The following is a 20,842-nucleotide window of genomic DNA, read 5'->3' on the forward strand; positions in this document are numbered from 1 at the left end:
GAAGATGCATCAGTGAAATAGGTGGTCCCAGGCTTTGGGGTTGATAGTACTCGAATCTTGATCATGGGTTGGCAGGTCTGGAGATGCTGGAGCAAGGGGTGTGACTGGCCAGGGATTATCCTTCCATGATATGTATGCAGAGCTAGCATAATTTCGTCATCAGTTGCAACTAAGGTATCCCACACCTTTCTTTTGAACGGCACATGAATCTCCTCTGGATCACGTCCAAAGTGTCGAACAGCAGCCGTTCTAACCTTTTGGAGTAGCAACGCGGTGGCTCGAATATATGTCATATACGCGGTCGTCATTTGGTTAGAGAAAAGCCACAGCAGGACTTGAGGGTATCGTCCTAGCTGCTGTGTGAAGGCTCCCGTTGCCCCCTCTGAACCCAACATGACCAGGGCAACAATAGGTTCTTTGGGATCCCATCTGCTGAGGCTTGCCATGGCCAGGAGCTTCTCAATTTGTCTCAGGCTCTCTTCTCCCGCTTTTGACATTGTTCTTGGTTCCCATAGGTGTTTCCCTTTTAATAAATCATAAAACGGTGCCATGACCTCCGGAGGGATCCCTATGATCGGTCGCATCCATTGCAGGGCTCCGACTAACTTCTGCACATCATGCAGGGTGGAAATTTTTGGATTTAACTGGATGTTCATAGGACGCACTGTGTTCCCTGTTATACGGGTGCCCAGGTAGGAAACGTCGTCTCCTATTTGGGTTTTTGCGTCTGCGATGAAAAGGCCGACACTCTGGAGTGATGCTTTTACTTCTTCCTCCATTTTTTCCACTTGGGGTGTTTCTGGGGCCGCCAACAGGATGTCACAGAATCACAGAATCACAGAATGTTAGGGATTGGAAGGGACCTCGAAAGATCATCTAGTCCAATCCCCCTGCCGGAGCAGGATTGCCTAGACCATATCACACAGGAACGCGTCCAGGCGGGTTTTCAATGTCTCCAGAGAAGGAGACTCCACAACCTCTCTGGGCAGCCTGTTCCAGTGTTCAGTCACCCTCACCGTAAAGAAGTTTTTCCTCATATTTAAGTGGAACCTCCTGTGTTCCAGCTTGCACCCATTGCCCCTTGTCCTGTCAAGGGATGTCACTGAGAAGAGCCTGGCTCCATCCTCATGACACTTGCCCTTTACATATTTATAAACATTAATGAGGTCACCCCTCAGTCTCCTCTTCTCTAAGCTAAAGAGACCCAGCTCCCTCAGCCTCTCCTCATAAGGGAGATGTTCCACCCCCTTAATCATCTTTGTGGCTCTGCGCTGGACTCTCTCTAGCAGTTCCCTGTCCTTCTTGAACTGAGGGGCCCAGAACTAGACACAATATTCCAGATGCGGCCTCACCAGGGCAGAGTAGAGGGGGAGGAGAACCTCTCTTGACCTGCTAACCACACCCCTTCTAATACACCCCAGGATGCCATTGGCCTTCTTGGCCACAAGGGCACACTGCTGGCTCATGGTCATCCTGTTGTCCACTAGGACCCCCAGGTCCCTTTCCCCTATGCTGCTCTCCAACAGGTCTGCCCCCAACTTGTACTGGTACATGGGGTTGTTCTTGCCCAGATGCAGGACTCTACACTTGCCCTTGTTATATTTCATTAAATATCTCCCCGCCCAACTCTCCAGCCTGTCCAGGTCCCTCTGAATGGCTGCGCAGCCTTCCGGCGCGTCAGCCACTCCTCCCAGTTTTGTGTCATCAGCGAACTTGCTGACAGCGCACTCTAATCCCTCATCCAAGTCATTAATGAATATATTGAATAGAACTGGTCCCAGAACCGACCCTTGCGGGACTCCACTAGACACAGACCTCCAACTGGACTCTGTCCCATTGACCACCACTCTCTGGCTTCTTTCCTTCAGCCAGTTCACAATCCACCTCACTATCCGATCATCCAGACCACACTTCCTCAGTTTAGCTGCGAGGATGCTGTGGGAGACCGTGTCAAACGCTTTACTGAAATCGAGATAGACCACATCCACAGCTTTACCAACATCTATCCACCGGGTAACATCCTCATAAAAGGCTATCAATTTGGTTGAGCATGACTTCCCGTTGGTGAAGCCATGTTGACTGCCCCTAATGATCCCCCTATCCTTGATGTGCCTAGAGACAGCACCAAGGACAAGTTGTTCCATCACCTTTCCGGGGATGGAGGTGAGGCTGACCGGTCTATAGTTACCCGGGTCCTCCTTCTTGCCCTTTTTGAAGACTGGAGTGACATTCGCTTTCCTCCAGTCCTCAGGCACCTCTCCCGTTGCCCACGACTTAGCAAAGATGATGGAGAGTGGCCTAGCAATGACTTCCGCCAGCTCCCTCAGCACCCGCGGGTGCATCCCATCAGGGCCCATGGATTTATGGATGTCCAGGTTGCTTAATTGGTCCCTGACCCAGCCCTCATCTACCAAGACAGATTCCTCCTCTATCCTGACTTCTTCTGGGGCCTCAGGGGTCCGGGGCTCCTCAGGACAGCCTCCAGCAGTATAGACAGAGGCAAAGAAGGCATTCAGTAACTCCGCCTTCTTCTTATCCTCTGTCTCCAGGGCCCCCACCTCATTCATCATCAGTGGGCCTAGATTGCCTCTAGTGTTGGTTTTACCTGCAATGTATTTGAAGAAGCCCTTTCTGTTGTCCTTGACCTCTCTTGCAAGGTTTAATTCCAAGGAGGCCTTAGCTTTCCTAGTTGCCTCCCTACATCCTCTGACAACAGACTTATATTCCTCCCAAGGGACCAGCCCCTCCTTCCACGATCTGTACACCCTCTTCTTCCACTTGAGTTTGCCCAGCAGTTCCCTGTTCAACCATGCAGGTCTCCTGGTACCCTTCCTTGACTTCCTACCTGTTGGGATGCTCTGATCTTGAGCTCGGAAGAAGCAGTCCTTGAATGCTAACCAACTATCTTGGCCCCCCTTACCTTCTAGTACCCTGTCCCATAGGATTTCCCCTAGCAATTGCTTGAAAAGGCCAAAGTTGGCCCTCCTGAAGTTCAGGGTTGCGATTCTGCTAGCTATTCTGTTCCTGCCACATGAGATCCTGAACTCTACCATCTCATGGTCACTACAACCAAGGCTGCCCTCAACCTTCACCTCTTCAACCAGACCCTCCTTGTTAGTGAGGATAAGATCCAGCAGCGCTCCTCTCCTAGTTGGCTCTTCCACCATTTGCATCAGAAAGTTATCATCAACGCACTGGAGGAACCTCCTGGACTGGGGATGGCTGGCTGAGTAGGCCTCCCAGCAAATATCAGGGTAGTTGAAATCCCCCACAACAACCAGGCCCTGTAATTGCGAGACTGCTCTCAGCTGCCTGTAGAAGGCCTCATCACCCTCCTCATCCTGATCCGGTGGCCTGTAATAGACACCCACAACAGTATCACCCCTGCCAGCCTGCCCCTTAATTCGCACCCACAAACTCTCAACTCGCTCCTGATCCGCCTCTGGACAGAACTCAATACATTCTAGCTGCTCACTCACATAAAGAGCAACTCCACCACCTCTCCTTAGTGGCCTGTCTTTCCTGAACAGGACATAGCCATCCATGACCACATTCCAGTCATGCGAGGCGTCCCACCAAGTCTCTGTAATTGCCACTAAATCATAGCCCCCCGACCGAACACGGATTTCTGACTCCTCCTGTTTATTCCCCATGCTGCGTGCATTGGTGTACAGGCATTTCAGGGAGCGAGCTGGGCACACCGATTTCACCCCAGGGGGATGGGAGGCCTCCTGGTCTACCTCAACACTAGAGTGTTGCCCCAGTGGTGCAAGCCCAGCTACTACCCCATCCCCCTTCGAATCTAGTTTAAAGCTCTCCGAATGAGCCCTGCTAATTCCTGTCCCAGAACCCTTTTGCCCCTACGACATAAACCTTTCCCATGTATCACTGTCATGCCTGTTGTCTTATAAAACCAGCCATTATCAAAGAACCCAAAGCCCTGCCTGTAGCACCAGTCTCGTAGCCAGGCATTAATAGAGAGAATCCTACTATTCCATCCCACGTCATCACCTGAAAATGGAAGGAGGGAGGAGAAAACAACTTGTGCCCCAGACTCTTTCACCAACCATCCTAGGGCCTTGTAGTCTTTCTTCATCCCCTTCAGACTACGGGATGCAGCTTCTTCCCCACCTGTCTGGAAGATCAGCAGGGGGTAGTAGTCTGTGGCCTTCACCAGGTTGGGGAGTTGCCTGGTGATATCCCTGATTCGGGCTCCAGGCAGGCTGCAGACCTCCCTGGGATGGGGGTCAGCTCTGCATATTGGGCCCTCAGATCCCTTTAGGAAGGAGTCTCCAACCACTAAAACTCTTCTCTTCTTCCTTGTGGAGGAGGTAGCTATACGCCTGTCAGGTTTTTCTGACTGTGGTGGGACCTCTGATATAGGTTGCCTCTCCACCACATCCCCCTTGGACCGGCTGTATTCCACTAGGGCTTCATATCTATTGCTCAGAGGCACCTGTGGAGGCAAGGTAGGCAAGGAGGGCACTCACCTTTTGCCACGGCCATAGACTTGCCTCCACTCACTCCTCTCCTCTAGGTTATCGTTTTCCACCTGAAAGGGACAGAGTACAGGGGTCCCTCGATCCTGGGAGCTCTCCGGCAGGTGCTCCCATTTTTGTTGCAGGGAAGGCAGAGCCTGGCTCCACCAGTCTATCTCCATTTCAGCCTCCCTAATGCTCCTAAGCCTTTCAACTTCTGCTTGAAGCCTTTCAACCTGGCTTTGCAGCTGTGCCGCTCGGCCGAGCAGATCATCTACCTGCTCACAGCGCACACAGCCCCCTGACACCACAGAGACGGTGTAGCATTCCCTGCAGCCCGCAACCTGCACCATCGCCTCCTTCTGTGGGAGCTCTGTCTGGGTTCCCACATCCATTTTGGTCTTCTTCCACCGGGTAGATACCATTGTTCTTTCACTGAACTGGGAAATACCTGTTGGTGCCACCCCTGGTTCACAGCTCTTTGGCACCTTCCTCGCCTTGTGCACTGGGAGGGAGTCAGCGCCCTCCCCAACGAGCTGCAAACGACTGCAGCCTCTCCTGCCCTGGAGGAGCCTCTCCTGCCCTGGGACACACCCAGTCACTGCTGACTCACACAGGCACTGCTGAGTCTCCCACTCCCTTCTGGCCAGGGACTAGTCCCTGCCCTCCAGGAGACTTTTTATCACCCGATAACAGGGGGTGGAGCGTTTAAATCGCTTAAATCGCCCGCGGTGCCTCCGCGGTGCCTCCGGCTATGCCCCCTCCTCTCCTGATTCGTTGCCGGGAACCTCCGTGTCCGGGTCCGGGGTCAGGGGGAAGCAGCTCGGGGCTGATGCTCGCGGGGGGCTCAGGGGGGGCCCAGAGTACGAAAAACCACCCGGTTAAGCCCGATGTCGCCCTCGCCCCCGCGCTAACCTCAAGTCGCTGCCGCCGCTTTCGCTGCTGCCGCCGCTTTCGCTCGTCGTCCATGTCGTCCATGTCGTCCATGTCGTCCATGTAATGAATAATCACCGCTTCAGGAAAATGTGCGCGCACTGGCGAGAGCACTTGGGCCACCACATATTGGCAGATGGTTGGTGAGTTCTTCATGCCTTGAGGAAGGACCTTCCATTGATAGCGTGTAGCTGGCTCCTCCAAATTCGTAGTTGGGACAGAGAATGCAAACCTGTACCGGTCCTTAGGATGTAATGGGATGGAGAAGAAGCAATCTTGAATATCCATTACCACAATTGGCCATCCCCTAGGGATTGCTGAGGAAAGGGGTAGGCCAGGTTGCAGTGCCCCCATGTCGCACATCTGTTGGTTCACTGCTCGTAGGTCATGCAAAAGACGAAATTTACCAGACTTCTTTTTTATAACAAATATGGGTGTGTTCCAAGGGCTAAAGCTCTCCTCAAGGTGGCCTTGCTCTAACTCTCGTTGTATTATTTGCTGCGCGGCTATAAGCTTTTCCTTGTTTAATGGCCACTGCTCCACCCAGACAGGATCATTGTTTTTCCATTGCAGCGGTATCGGTGAAACTGCTGGGGCAGTGGCCCTTAGGATAAATTTGTTACCTTTTTTCCTTGATGCTGAAAGCCGGGAGCAACATTGGTGATTTGCATCCCCAGGGCAGCAAGCACATCGCGGCCTATCAGGGACTCTGACAGATCTGTTACATAAGGTTGCGAGATGGCTTGTAGTCTGCGCCCATCAGGTTCATACAGGGTGAATCGAATGAGTTCCTTACTTTTATACGTGGAGGTGGTGCCTCCCACCCCGGCTATGTAGCCGGCGCCTTCCAACGGCCACTGTGGCGGCCACGTATGGAAGGATACGACAGAAACATCTGCTCCGGAATCAAGCAACATATTCAAAGCCATAAATCCTGCCTCGGGGTGTTCGACTATTTCCATGCAAACTCGGGTGATCGGTCGTTGTTTAAAATCTAGTGCCAGGGCCACTGATGGCCCCCTATTTGGTCCTGCTTGTCCTGAGGGCTGTATGAAGGGATTCTGGGGGCAAAAACTGGGTTCTGCGGGAAGGCTGGCCCCCGGGCCTGGCCTCCCCGCCTCCCGTTTCCCTGGGTTTTTCTACAATCTCGGGCCATATGTCCTGTTCTTCCACATGCCCAACATGGCCCCGGTGCATTTCTGGTCTCATGTCCTCTTTTAGTAGGACAGTGCATCTTTATGTGACCTTTTCCTCCACAGCTGTAACATCTGCCTCTAGACTGGTTATCACGGGGAAAGGCTGCTGCAACTTGCAACAGTGTCTGGACAGTTGTGTCAGAAACTCAGGACTGACGTTCCAATACAAACTTAATTATTTGTGCCAAATTGGATCCTTTAGGTAAATGCTGTAATATATCTTTCACGGAGTCATTACTCTGTTGCTTTATGCACTCTATCATTACGGCAGGGCGAGCCTCCTCTGGCAAATCAGAGTCCTCTATTGCCCTTTGTAGCCGATCACAAAACACCTCAAATTGCTCCGCATTTGCCTGCTTGATTTTTGTCCAGGGAGGCTCCGATTTCACCACCCTAGCCACTTCCTCATAAGCAATTCTTGAGGCCTCTGTTGTAGCAGTTATTTCTCTAGGCCGCAAGCTTCCTGCCTGCTGTTGTGGTGTTAACATGTTTGCGGCTTTCCCCACAAGCCTGTCATAAGTGGTTCCTGCAAGCGGATGGTCTGCACTGGCGGCTGCAGCGGCAGCTAATCGGTAACACCTTGTCTGCCAGGCCTCCTTCCAGATTACCCATGAGCTTGGGGTCAGCACAGATTGTGCTAGCTGTCATATATCTGTGGGCAACAGGCCCTGAGCATGTATGCTATCTAACAGTATCCGCGTGGAGGGATGCTTCAGCCCATGGTCTTTTATGGCTTGCAACAGCGACTGCACTATCTTGGGTTCCAAGGGGACCCATTCTGCAACGCCCCCTGCCTGCACGCAGACGGGAAAAACAGCGGGCATGCATTGTAGCTGAATCCCTTCCAAAGCACAGTTTTCTGCAATGATCCTCCAATTAGTCAATGGGATCTTTGGTGCCTCCCCGGTCTCTTTTCTGTCCCCTGCCTTCCCTACTCGCTGCAACAACTGTTTTTGGTGCAGAACCTCCCTCTTTATTTCCTCTAACGCCTCCACGAGTTGGTCGACTACCTCCGGGTGTAGTTGTGTCGGTTGTGGCGGTTTCCCCCCCTTCGCGCGTCCGCGGCACCGAGGCGGGGCTCCACGCCTGTTGCAAGTGGGCGGTGAGCTCCTCCACCTCCTGCTCCCCCCTTGTTCCGGGATAGCCGGGAGGGGCAGGGTTTCTAAGTTCTGTTGCCTTTTATGGTCAGGTGGTGGGTCGGGGTGATTCTGAGGCCGCGCCCCTAAGGCTTGCGACTGACCCTCCCCCACTCCCTCCGGTGTCATCTTTATGTATGTCCCGGGGAGCCAATCCAGCGGGTCGGTAACTACCACTGGTTCCGCGGGGGGGTTACCCGCTGGTGGTGTGTACTGAGAGGGCTGAACCACGGGGTCCCGATCATGCATCTCGCCCCATGGATACAACGGCGTCGGCTTATTCACCAGCCATGCCTGTACCCCGTCCTCCAGGGGGGCCAGGGGCTGAGCGTTCATCTCACCCCAGGGATACATTGGAGCCGAGGGCTCGGGACGCTGATCCCTCTCCCCGCGCCCACCCCCTGGCTTGGATTCCTCCCCCTCCTTCTCCCGAGGTAAGGGCTCCATTTGCGTGTCGCGATCACGCACGTCCCGCAAATGTGTGTTCAGCCCTGGTTCCCCATATAAGCACGCCCGAGCCGCATCCCATGCCGCCCGATCCTCCCGCGCAGCCCGTAGCAGCCACAAGATAACTCCCCATGTTTTTAATTCTTTGGCAGAACCCGCTGCCATAGCTCGCTCAGCGAGCTTCATCGAGCACCGCTCCCAAGTACTCGGCTGTAAACAATCAGCCGGTCCTGCCACCGCCCCCCCCTTTAACGAGACGGTCCACACACTGGGCTACGTCTTTCGATTTCACAGAAATCTTAAACTCCTCGCCCAGTAACGAAATCACCTTTATCAAGGTTTCCATGGTTCGCGAACCCACTCCGACCGCCTGCGGTCCGCCAGCCCAGCAATCACGTCGGGGTCACCATTTGTTGCCGCTTGTCTGCGGCAAGCTCCGTTCAGTTGCTGGCTGGCCTGAGGCTATCCGCACCCCAGGGCCATTGAGCACTGACACCAATGTGAGGATGCAACAAATGGCGTTTATTTAACTGCGCAACAGCCTTATATAGTCGTCTTGTCCCGTACGAACTCACGCGATACTTGCACTTCCTGCTCCTTTCGCCACGCCTACCTTTCCGTTACAGCCCGAGATTTTCCGGTCGCCGTACCCTAATCTACCTACACCGGCATATACACATACATTGTCAATATTAGTATGGGGAAAAGATGCTACGGCACGACCTAGTGTGGGTAAAATGGCTAACTGTATGCGACAGTATGAAGATAGTATTTCTTCCCCACTGCAGGCCTGCGTCTCAGCTGTGGAAATACTGACTAAGGAAAACAAGGACTCATTTAAACAACTGTCAGACAAACTGTCCAGGATAGAGAATAAACCTGACTCTCTACCTACACAGGCCCGCATTGCAGCCGTTAGGAGAAAACACCCTCCTACAGAACTGGCTCAAAGGGAACGGAACACGTCACGAGGTATCCTGTGGTTTGCCCTGCGTGATTATGGGGAGGACATGAGCAGATGGCATGGACAACCTACCAGTACCCTACAGGCACGAGTACGTGAGTTGCAAGCTAACAGAAATACCAGAGAGAATTTTCCTAGGAGGATGGCTGCTCCAGTTACCAGTGAGCAGGACTCCAGTCAGGGTAGATGGGCCTCCGATCCCTATTTCCCAAATGTGAATAGGGGAAATGAAGGTCCAATCCCCATGAGTAGCACGAGTCTATTCCTTAATTAGAGGGGCCTTGCCTCCAGCCAGGTGGCGGAGAGGGACAACCAAGTTTATTGAACTGTGTGGATTCGATGGCCTGGCCCATTAGAACCACAAAGGTATCGAGCCCTGGTAGACACTGGTACACAGTGTACCCTAATGCCATCGGATACAAGGGCTCCAAGGCCAATTACACTCCAACTGAAAAAGAGATACTGGCAGCATATGAAGGAGTTAGAGCTGCATCAGAGGTAATTGGTACTGAAGCACAACTTCTCCTGGCACCCCGATTACCAGTACTAGGCTGGATGTTCAAGGGTAAGATTCCTACTACTCATCATGCAACTGATGCTACATGGAGTAAATGGATTGCATTAATTACACAGAGGGCTCGAATAGGAAACCCTAATCGCCCAGGAATCTTAGAAGTGGTCATGGACTGGCCAGAACGCAAAGACTTCGGAATGCCACCAGTAAAGGAGGTGGCACGTGCTGAAGAAGCCCCACCATATAATGAACTACCAGAGGATGAGAAGCAGTATGCCCTGTTCACCGATGGATCCTGCCGTCTTGTAGGAAAGCATCGGAAGTGGAAAGCTGCTGTATGGAGTCCTATACGACGAGTCACAGAAGCCACAGAAGGACAAGGTGAATCGAATCAATTTGCAGAGGTAAAAGCCATCCAGCTGGCTTTAGACATTGCTGAACGAGAAAAGTGGCCAACGCTGTATCTCTATACTGACTCATGGATGGTAGCAAATGCCTTGTGGGGGTGGTTAAAGCAGTGGAAGCGAAGCAACTGGCAGCGCAAAGGTAAACCTATTTGGGCTGCTGAATTGTGGCAAGGTATTGCTGCTCGGCTAGAGAAACTAGTCGTGAAGGTACGTCATGTAGATGCTCACGTACCTAAAAGTCGGGCAACTGAGGAACATCGAAACAACCAACAAGCAGATCAGGCTGCTAAAGTGTTCCAAATAGATCTGGACTGGGAACATAAAGGTGAACTATTTTTAGCTCGGTGGGCTCATGACACTTCAGGTCATCAAGGGAGAGATGCAACATACAGATGGGCTCGTGACCGAGGGGTGGACTTAACTATGGACTCTATTGCACAGGTTATCCACGACTGTGAAACATGGCAAGCCAAACGGTTAAAACCTCTGTGGTATGGGGGGCGGTGGTTGAAATATAAATATGGGGAGGCCTGGCAGATTGGCTGTATCCCACTCTCTCAAACCCGCCAGGGTAAACGTTATGTGCTTACCATGGTGGAGGCAACCACTGGATGGCTGGAAACATACTCTGTGCCCCATGCCACTGCCCGGAACACTATTCTGGGCCTTGAAAAGCAAATCTTGTGGCGACACAGCACGCCAGAGAGAATTGAGTTGGAAAATGGGACTCATTTCAAGAACAGTCTCATAGACAACTGGGCCAAAGAGCATGGCATCGAATGGGTATATCATATCCCCTATCATGCACCAGCATCTGGGAAAATTGAACAGTATAATGGGCTGTTAAAAACTACCCTAAAAGCAATGGGGGGGTGGAACCTTTAAAAACTGGGATAAGCATTTGGCACAAGCTACCTGGTTAGTTAACACCAGGCGATCTATCAGTCGAGCTGGCCCTGCTCAGTCAGACCTTTTACATACAGTAGAAGGGGATAAAGTCCCTGTGGTGCATGAAAGGAATCTGTTGGGAAAAACTGTCTGGGTTCTTCCTGCTACGGGCAAAGGCAAACCCATTCGTGGGATTGCTTTTGCTCAAGGACCTGGATGTACTTGGTGGGTGATGCTGCAGGATGGTGAAGTCTGATGTGTCCCTGAAGGTGATCTGATCTTGGGTGAGAATACTTAATTCTGAACTGTATGATGTTAATTGCTGCATAATACTAACAGTGTTCTTAAGTGTCTTTCAGGTGAGGCAGTGGTGATGAGACCAGAGCTAGCTTCAAGTGGCATCCAGTAGCCTCCTCGAGACTGACATCTTCAACCTGCAACCCGTGGGCATGAACCGTGACAAAACTCATACCATGTCTCCTGCCCTGAGAGACTGCTAGCCAGATGGAAACCCACAATCCTGAACTAAATGAACTTAATGAACTTTTTGTATAGAGATGAATCATAAACTAATGTTATCTGTATATATTTTAAAATGAAAAGTTAGTGGTGATCTGAGTATGACGTGAATGGTATGGAATAAGGGGTGGAATGTCCTGGTTTGGCCTAAACCAGGCCAATTTTCCTTTCAGTGATTTTTGCTTTCAGCTAAGTCTCTTCTAAGTAACTGCACTTTCTGAAACTAACTGCATGTTTTTGCAGACAGTGTCTGCTTCCAGGACTGATAACGCTTGAAGTTTGTAGTTATCGCTGAGGCACCGGTAGGGATGTTATGCAGAAATGCTCTTGCTGTACTTATTCTTAGAGAAACCAAGGTCACTGCTAAATTCCTCACCGCTTACGAGTGAAGAGACGAAGGGGGGGGTCACACCTCCAGGGAGGAGCAGACAGGGCAGGTGATCCAAAATTGACCAACGAAGGTATTCCATCCCATACACGTCATTCTCAGTATAAAGCGGGGGGATCACGAGGGTCTCGCTCTTTTTCTGCTATGGCCGGTGTCCAAAGAGGACTCCGTCTGTTTTCCTGCTGCCCCCGATCCCGATCCGTGCATTCCTGAATCCAGCTCTCGACCGTCGCTAGGCCCAGCCTGGGCCTTCCCGGAGCCTGTCCTGCAGTGCCGGTGGTGACGTGGCTGACTTCAGGGGATCTCGATCTTGGTTTTGTATATATATTTGTATACATTTGTATATATTTGATTATTTCTATTATTATTATTATACTCTTTTTCATTATTACAGTTTATTAAAACTGTTTTAACTTTCCAACCCATAAGTCTCTCTCCCTTTTCCCTTTCCCTTTTCCCTTCCCCTTTTGGGGGGGGGAGGGTTAACAGAGAGCATCTGCCACAGGTTTAATAGCTGGCCCAGCTTTAAACCGTGACAGATTTGTTCAGTCATAGGTCAGGATTACACAAGGAGCTTTGCAAACAATATTCATGGATTGTGAAAGCCCACCTGTGTTTATCAGATTGACTTATATTTATTATTCTATTCTTAATTCATGAGAACTTCTATAACAATTTATGTGAAAATTTCTACAACAATATTCAGATGTTGGTACCCCCACTTTCAGAATGAAGGGTACCGGGAGCAGGAGAAAAGGATTCCCCAGCTGAGCCCCTGGTTCCAATAAGGCTGGGAGGAAACACCATTGATTTCTTACTAGATATAGGAGCTAAATATTCTGTGATAAATACATGTAAGGGACCTTTAAGTAGATTTTTCAATGCTTACTGTTGGGGTCACGGGAAAGAGAGAAATACGACCATTCCTGAAACCTTTAAAATGTACAATTGGAAATAAAACGGTAATGCCTGGATTTCTGTATATACCGGAATGCCCAATGCCTCTCCTAGGATGGGATTTATTGGGTAAATTGGGAGCACAAATTATCTTTGAGAATAGAAAAATTCAAGTTAATTTTCCTGAAGCTAATGCCTGGCAAGCCCAGATTTATTTTTTGCAGTTGGAGACAGAAGCAGCTAGAAACCCGCCAATACCAGAAGAAACTGGAAATGTTCCAGGGGAAATTAAGAATGCTGTTAGTCCTTTTGTCTGGGCAATGGAAAAACCAGGAAGAGCAAAGAACGCAGAGCTGGTAAAAGTTGAATTAAAAACTCTTGAGATAATGTCAATCTGAATATAATATTCCTATCCTTCCAGTGAAGAAACCACATAATCAAGGATATAGGTTGGTCCAGTTTTTAGTTTTGTTATTATTTTCTCACTACCCTACTCTGCACAGAAGAAGAGAGGAATAGATGCACTTTCACTGAAACAGATAACAGACAATTTGATTTCTGTACTGATACAATAATCCATATGATCAGAAGTGGACAAAGAATTGTGTTTGCAGGGGAAAATAGTTCTAGCACCTAAATGAGACCCAATAAAGACATGTGCACTACAGAGAAACCAATAAGAGACTCCTCTGTCTTCAGACACTAAAGACAGAGATTAGGTGTTGTGGGGCCAGGCTGGTAGTAGCATCAGCAAATGCAATGCCTATTTTTTTCCGATACAGGAAGGGAGTAGCAGATAGATTAACTCAAATATGTATCAATGGACCCTTCATGAATGTGATAAGTGCTATGAATCTGAATTCTATGGTGTGAGAGCATTGCCAAAAAGAACTCTGTTTTGGCATCATTAATCTGTTTTACCTTTGCTTCAGAGAAGAGCCTCACTGATGGCAGAGCAGTCATAGATTTTGAATGTTCTGATTATTGTAGGGTTTACATAAAAATATGTATTATATTATAGCTATGCACTAAAAAATATTGATTCAGTGCAATTACCTGTAATTACTTACCTTTTTGGATCCTATTTAGAAGCCTCCTGTATTGCTGTTGATGATCTTGACATGTTAAACTCATATGGTCATATCCCAAATAGCGAGTTTTGAATAGTTTCCTCTGTATAATAGCTTCATTTCTTATACACTGCCAGGGTATCCTGTTTTGTTGTTCCTGAGCAGAAATAATGAGGTAATGTTTTGAATCCAAATGATTTATATATAGTTGCTGGAATATTGCCATTTCTCCCCTACAAGCTAGATTCACTATATAATTATATCTAAAGGTGCTTAATTTGCACATCCTGTTTATGAAACTACTGACCGAGCTGAGAATGTAATTTCTAGGGAGGCTATCTTTTATTTTTCAAAGAACAATATGATGTAGCAGCTCAGAACTTTTCAAAATGCTGATATTCTTGTCACAAGATCACTTATACTGAATAGCTTTATAGTACTATTATCTTACAGTCAGTTAAGTCATTTATTGAAATTAAACAAGCAAACCCCAAGCACCTGCACAATAAGCACATCAAAAACACCTAATGGCTAACTTTTGGCAGAATGCTATGTTCTTGCAATTTAAAAGCAGTTAAGAGACCTTTTCCTTATTATATATTAAATTGTTTACTCTTTAGCTGAGAATATCGTGATTAGATTTTACAGAACAGTCTCTAGCACCACACTCAATATTTCTCCAGGGCAAGCAATGTTTGCATCAGCACATTAACAAATGCATACAGAACCACAGCAGTGGATACAATCCCAGGCCAAATTTCTACAACCAGATCTCTTTCTTTGACTCCTGGAGCCTGCGTATAGTTGTGTTGACAATAGTGGTTTTATCTGATTGGAAAGTGAGAGTAATGGAAGGATTTGCAGACTTTGAAAATTCTACTGTAAAAAAAGTGTCTGGTGAAATTTTTCAGTTTTTTTTTTAGATAATTATTGTTGATATTATTAATAATACACTGCCACTGATGTTTTATGACTGGGCTTTGGCCATTCTCCAGTATTAGCAAGTATTTATATCACATATTGTGAGCATAAACATATAATTACATTGACTTTGATATGTAAATATGTACATGAAAATCCAGTGAAACTTGTTCCAGTGGTGACCAGATTTTAAACACTCTTGTTGCGCTGTGAAAATACCAACATTGTAATAAGTCCTTATGGCACATAAGTTAAATAATTTTGATAAACAGGCCTAGTGAGTAAAAACTTGGAACCCAATAATAGATGCTAATATTTGGTTTTGAGTTTCTCAGAGTTTTCTGTGCATAGCTATGAAAACTGTTGATGTAACATTAGCCATTTTGCTGCAAACTGATCCTAGGATTCTTCTCTTCCAGAATCATAAAATAGTGATTTGCATATCAGATTTATGGATGGAATTCCTACCTAGGTTGTGTTTGGTTTCATTTTTGTGCGAGCTCTGCAGCTAAGTCAATATGGATTTTCATAATGGAGAGAAACCCTCTTTTAATGAACTCTGATTCTTTACTATGAAGAGTGTTCTCTGTTTACAGTTAAATATTACATAAGCCCCAATCATATAAATGATAATAATAGTCTGCAGCTATAACTCATCTTTAGAAATAATAAAACTGAACCACAGAAAATGGCTTCTGCTAATGCTTCTCCATCATAGTATGCTTAAATGTAAAGGTATTTTATTTTAATCCACAGTAGTTTTCTTTCCTGGTTAGTAATCACAAGACTATATCTTTTTCTTTAACATAAAAAAAGCCCTGACATTTATTTAGCTTGTATTCTTAATGTACCATGCCATACTCTTGCATCATATTATACAAATACCATGCTAGTCAGATACAGCAGTGTTAGCTATTATTACAAAGTAATAGTCTTGTATTTTAACTGTGAGGTCTCCATTGTATTGCACTAATGCCTTTTGTCCTAATTAATCTCATATTATTGGAGGGAAAACCAGTAGGGAATTGCAAGTATGGTCTGGTAATGTTGTCATATCCTATTTGGGTTCATGATGTTATACTGTTTTGTGTATCCATGAAAATTGAAGCATGAGAAGAGAGAGTAAGATGGGAATGACCATTTATACTCTCCTTGATTAAAAAAGAAAGTAGAACTGATAATGCAAAGCAATCTCAGAATTATCTGCATGATCTCTGAATACTTAATAAATTGCTGGCTGACATTTAGGAAGTTATGTTTATATTATGAGATGTTTGCCCTTGAGGTTTGGTGCTGCATCCATCAGATTAGTTTTTGGCCCTGGCCATTTCAAGGCTGGACTACTGGATAACATAGCTCCTTCTTCCCACTTTGTAGCAATAGCAGCCTTCAGAGGGATCCAAGAAGGGTCCCAAAATCTGGAGGATTGTATTGCTAGAGATCAAATGACTGCCTATGAGACTATGTGCATAGGGACTTAACCTCTTTCTGAGAAACATAAGAGCTATTTGAAATGAGGGATAAGTCTTGTCCTGTGGCTGCAGAAGGATGACTGAGCTAATGCTGGCAGCTGGAGAGGGATGCAGACCAATGGCACATGATGCAGGTCCCCAGAGCATGTTCAGTACAGCACTCTCATTCAAAGATTCTTGTAAAAAGTCTGAATGACTTGGGGGGCGGGGGGGGGGCGCACTTTAGATAAGAGCAAAAAGTATGAAGTTTTGCTTCTTAAGCACATTTATATAGTCTTATGGAGGGAACATGGGAAGCTTTGGACTTATATAGCGCACAGCAACTCTGACAAACTTGTTGTGCTACAACTATGAGAGAAGGCCACTGTTGCTGACAACAAAATTTAGGTTCAGTTCTCCTGTTGACATCCCTGGCAGAAGGGCTGGTTTTCAGTGAAGTGCTGTTGCTTTACATAAGCTGCATAGAATCATAGAATGTTAGGGGTTGGAAGGGATCTCTGGAGATCGAGTCCAACCTCCCTGCAAGAGCAGGACCAATCTAGGGCAGGTTACACAGGAACGCATCCAGATGGGTCTTGAAAGTCTCCAGAGAAGGAGACTCCACAACCTCTCTGGGGAGCCTGTTCCAGTGCTCTGTAACCCTTACAGTAAAGAAGTTCTTCCTCACGTTGAGGTTGAACTTCCTGTGCTCTAGCTTGCATCCATTGCCCCTTGTCCTATCGCAGGGCACAAGTGAAAAGAGGTTGCCCCTTTCCTCTTGACACCCAGCCCTCATATATTTATACACATTAATCAGATCCCCTCTCAGTCTTCTCCAGACTAAAAAGCCCCAGGTCTCTCAACCTTTCCTCATAAGGCAGGTGTTCCAGTCCCTTAATCATTCTCGTAGCCCTCTGTTGGACTCTCTCCAGTAGATCTCTGTCCCTCTTGAACTGGGGAGCCCAGAACTGAACGCAATACTCCAGGTGAGGTCTCACCAGGGGAGAGTAGAGGGGGAGGAGGACCTCCCTTGATTTGCTGGACACACTCTTCTTAATGCACCCCAGGATACCATTGGCCTTCTTGGCCACAAGGGCACATTGCTGTCCCATGGATAACTTGTCCACCAGGACTCCAAGGTCCTTCTCCACGGAGCTGCTCTCTAGCAGATCGCCTCCTAACCTGTACTGGTGCATTTTATTACTCCTTCCCAGGTGCAGGACTCTGCACTTATTCTTGTTGAACCTCATTAGGTTCCTCTTTGCCCAGCTCTCCAGTCTGTCCAAATCATGCTGAATGGCCGCACAGCCTTCAGGTGTATCAGCCAAACCTCCCAGCTTTGTGTCATCAGCAAACTTGCTGAGAAGACACTCTGTCCCTTCATCAAGGTCGTTGATGAAGATGTTGAACATGGGTCATGTTCAACATGAAGATGTTGCATGGGTCCCTATCTCTACATGTTCATTCCCATGTGCCCAATTTGCATGAGTGGCTACATTTATTATTTTTTTTAATCCTATTGTGTATTGTATGTATTTTTGCATTCAAGTTGAGGACCTCTTTTTTAAAATGTCTCCCTTAATATTAATACATTTCAAAGGATTGGCAAATGCTGTTAGAAAATCTTAGAAACATAAAACATTTTGAATATTTCTGTCATTCTGAAGTATGATTTAGGCATTTCTCTAATTGGTTTGCGCCACATTTAAAAATGGTAGAGTTCCTGTGGAGCCTTTTGTTTTCTTTCTTAAATGAGTACTGGATTTGTGCCAAGAAGCTTTGAAGAGAACACTATGTGACTCAGTTCTACCCTTTTCTGTTCTTTGGGGATTAAATAGCCTGACTGAGAAATCTGAAGATAAAAGGGAGCAGAGAAATAGGGTAATCAAGAGAGAAGTAAGGTTGAGAGGTGACATGATTTGGAAGAAGAGAAACTATGTAGAGGAGAATAAACCAAAAGGGAGAAAATGATTGATTAAAAGAGTAAGGAGAGAGTCTGTGATGTGATCTTTCTTGTGACATATATAGGAGTACATCTTATCTTGAGAGCAATACATTCACACAAGATGTTTATATGTAAAGTGAATGTTGAGACAATTTCTGATTATATAAAAAAAAAAAATAATTGCTATTTGGCCATTGGCATTAATATCTTAACAGAATAATACAGAAATCAGTAGTAAAATTTCCCCTGAACTGTAGCACTCTGGTACCCCACTTTTCTCAGTTCTGATTTAAATATTTTCAGTGTGTGAGATTTCATGAAAATAATTAAAATTGGCACAAACCATGCCATGAATGCTGTTTTATAAGTATAAAGATGACATATTGTACTGTAAATAAATGGAAATACTTTATTCTCTTTCAGGGTGATATTGTTAAAGCAGAGCAAAACCTGCATTTAACAAAACCTTTTACTTGAGGCATACCTTACTGCTTTCCTCTAAAGGGCACTCCCTTTAGCAAATCCACGCTTCAACAGGTACGGTGGCATTCCAGCTGCCTTTGTCTCACAAGCATTGTTTACAGAGCACTGCTGAGATTTCAAAGCTTTCACCTCAGATATGAGCAACACTTATTTACTTTACATGTGCTGTAGTCAGAAAGTCACTACACTGGAAAGCTCAGAATGGGAACCTTAAAATATGGTGTTTTTGAAAACACCATGGTGTATGAAAAAGGGAGTCTGATGTTGGTTGCAAATCAGAGAGAGCCTTTGGAAGTCATGCTTATCTCTAATACACATGGTGTCACATGTTCAACCTAGTCAAGCTCAGGCTTATATTATACAGAGTAGACAGATGTTTTATTCTTGGTCTACTATATTTAGTAGCACCCATTTTAGAACTTAATTTCCTGTTCCTTTACAGGGTAAACATATTCTTTTAGCTGCACAGAGTCTCCCTAAAATCATGTTTTTACCTGAAATTCTGATCTGATATACATAACTGTGTTACAATCATGTTAATTGTAAGCTTCAGTGGGAAATTAATGTCCTTCAGTCCAAAAGGGTTTCTAAATCAGAAAATCACACAGAATCACAGAATGTTAGGGATTGGAAGGGACCTCGAAAGATCATCTAGTCCAATCCCCCTGACGGAGCAGGATTACCTAGATCATATCACACAGGAACGTGTCCAGGCGGGTTTTCAATGTCTCCAGAGAAGGAGACTCCACAACCTCTCTGGGCAGCCTGTTCCAGTGTTCAGTTACCCTCACTGTAAAGAAGTTTTTCCTCATATTTATGTGGAACCTCCTGTGTTCCTGCTTGCACCCGTTGCCCCTTGTCCTGTCAAGGGATGTCACTGAGAAGAGCCTGGCTCCATTCTCGTGACACTTGCCCTTCACATATTTATAAACATTAATGAGGTCACCCCTCAGTCTCCTCTTCTCCAAGCTAAAGAGACCCAGCTCCCTCAGCCTCTCCTCATAAGGGAGATGTTCCACCCCCTTAATCATCTTCGTGGCTCTGCGCTGGACTCTCTCTAGCAGTTCCCTGTCCTTCTTGAACTGAGGGGCCCAGAACTAGACACAATATTCCAGATGCGGCCTCACCAGGGCAGAGTAGAGGGGGAGGAGAACCTCTCTTGACCTGCTAACCACACCCCTTCTAATACACCCCAGGATGCCATTGGCCTTCTTGGCCACAAGGGCACATTGCTGGCTCATGGTCATCCTGCTGTCCACTAGGACCCCCAGGTCCCTTTCGCCTACGCTGGTCTCCAACAGGTCTGCCCCCAACTTGTACTGGTACATGGGGTTGTTCTTGCCCAGATGCAGGACTCTACACTTGCCCTTGTTATATTGCATTAAATTTCTCCCCGCCCAACTCTCCAGCCTGTCTAGGTCTCTCTGAATGGCAGCACAGCCTTCTGGTGTGTCAGCCACTCCTCCCAGTTTGGTGTCATCAGCGAACTTGCTGATAGTGCACTCTAATCCCTCATCCAAGTCATTAATGAATATATTGAATAGTACTGATCCCAGGACCGACCCTTGAGGGACTCCACTAGATACAGGCCTCCAACTGGACTCTGTCCCATTGACCACCACTCTCTGGCTTCTTTCCTTCAGCCAGTTCACAATCCATCTCACTGCCCTGCGGAGAAAAGGACTCAGCACACGATTCAATATGAATCAAGCATAAGCCGTTTATTACAAAAAACAAGCCCCTTTTTATAACATATTTGCTTCCGTACATGCAGCCAGGCACTGTCCATGCAAAACCCGATTGGTTGCCCCGCTTCTGCCACACGCTGTCCACGCGCCTTTCTGTAACTTCCCATTGGTCAGTCCTTTCATCATCTTTTTGTGCTGTAACATGATCTTGCAGGTGCTAAGTCTGGCACTGTTCACAGTGATGTCTGCGGTCAAGTATGCAGAGGCTCCGTGGGAAGCACACAGGAGACTGGCCTGTGACTCAAACTTGGAGAGCTTGTTGACTTCAGCTCTTGATTCTTTCCATTAGCTGTAACAATATCCCCCAACACTGCCTGATCATCCAGACCACACTTCCTCAGTTTAGCTGCGAGGATGATGTAGGAGACTGTGTCAAACGCTTTACTGAAATCAAGATAGACCACATCCACAGCTTTACCATCATCTATCCACCGGGTTATGTCCTCATAAAAGGCTA

This window comes from Nyctibius grandis, chromosome W, assembly GCF_013368605.1.
Source record: "Nyctibius grandis isolate bNycGra1 chromosome W, bNycGra1.pri, whole genome shotgun sequence".
Taxonomy (NCBI): domain Eukaryota; kingdom Metazoa; phylum Chordata; class Aves; order Nyctibiiformes; family Nyctibiidae; genus Nyctibius; species Nyctibius grandis.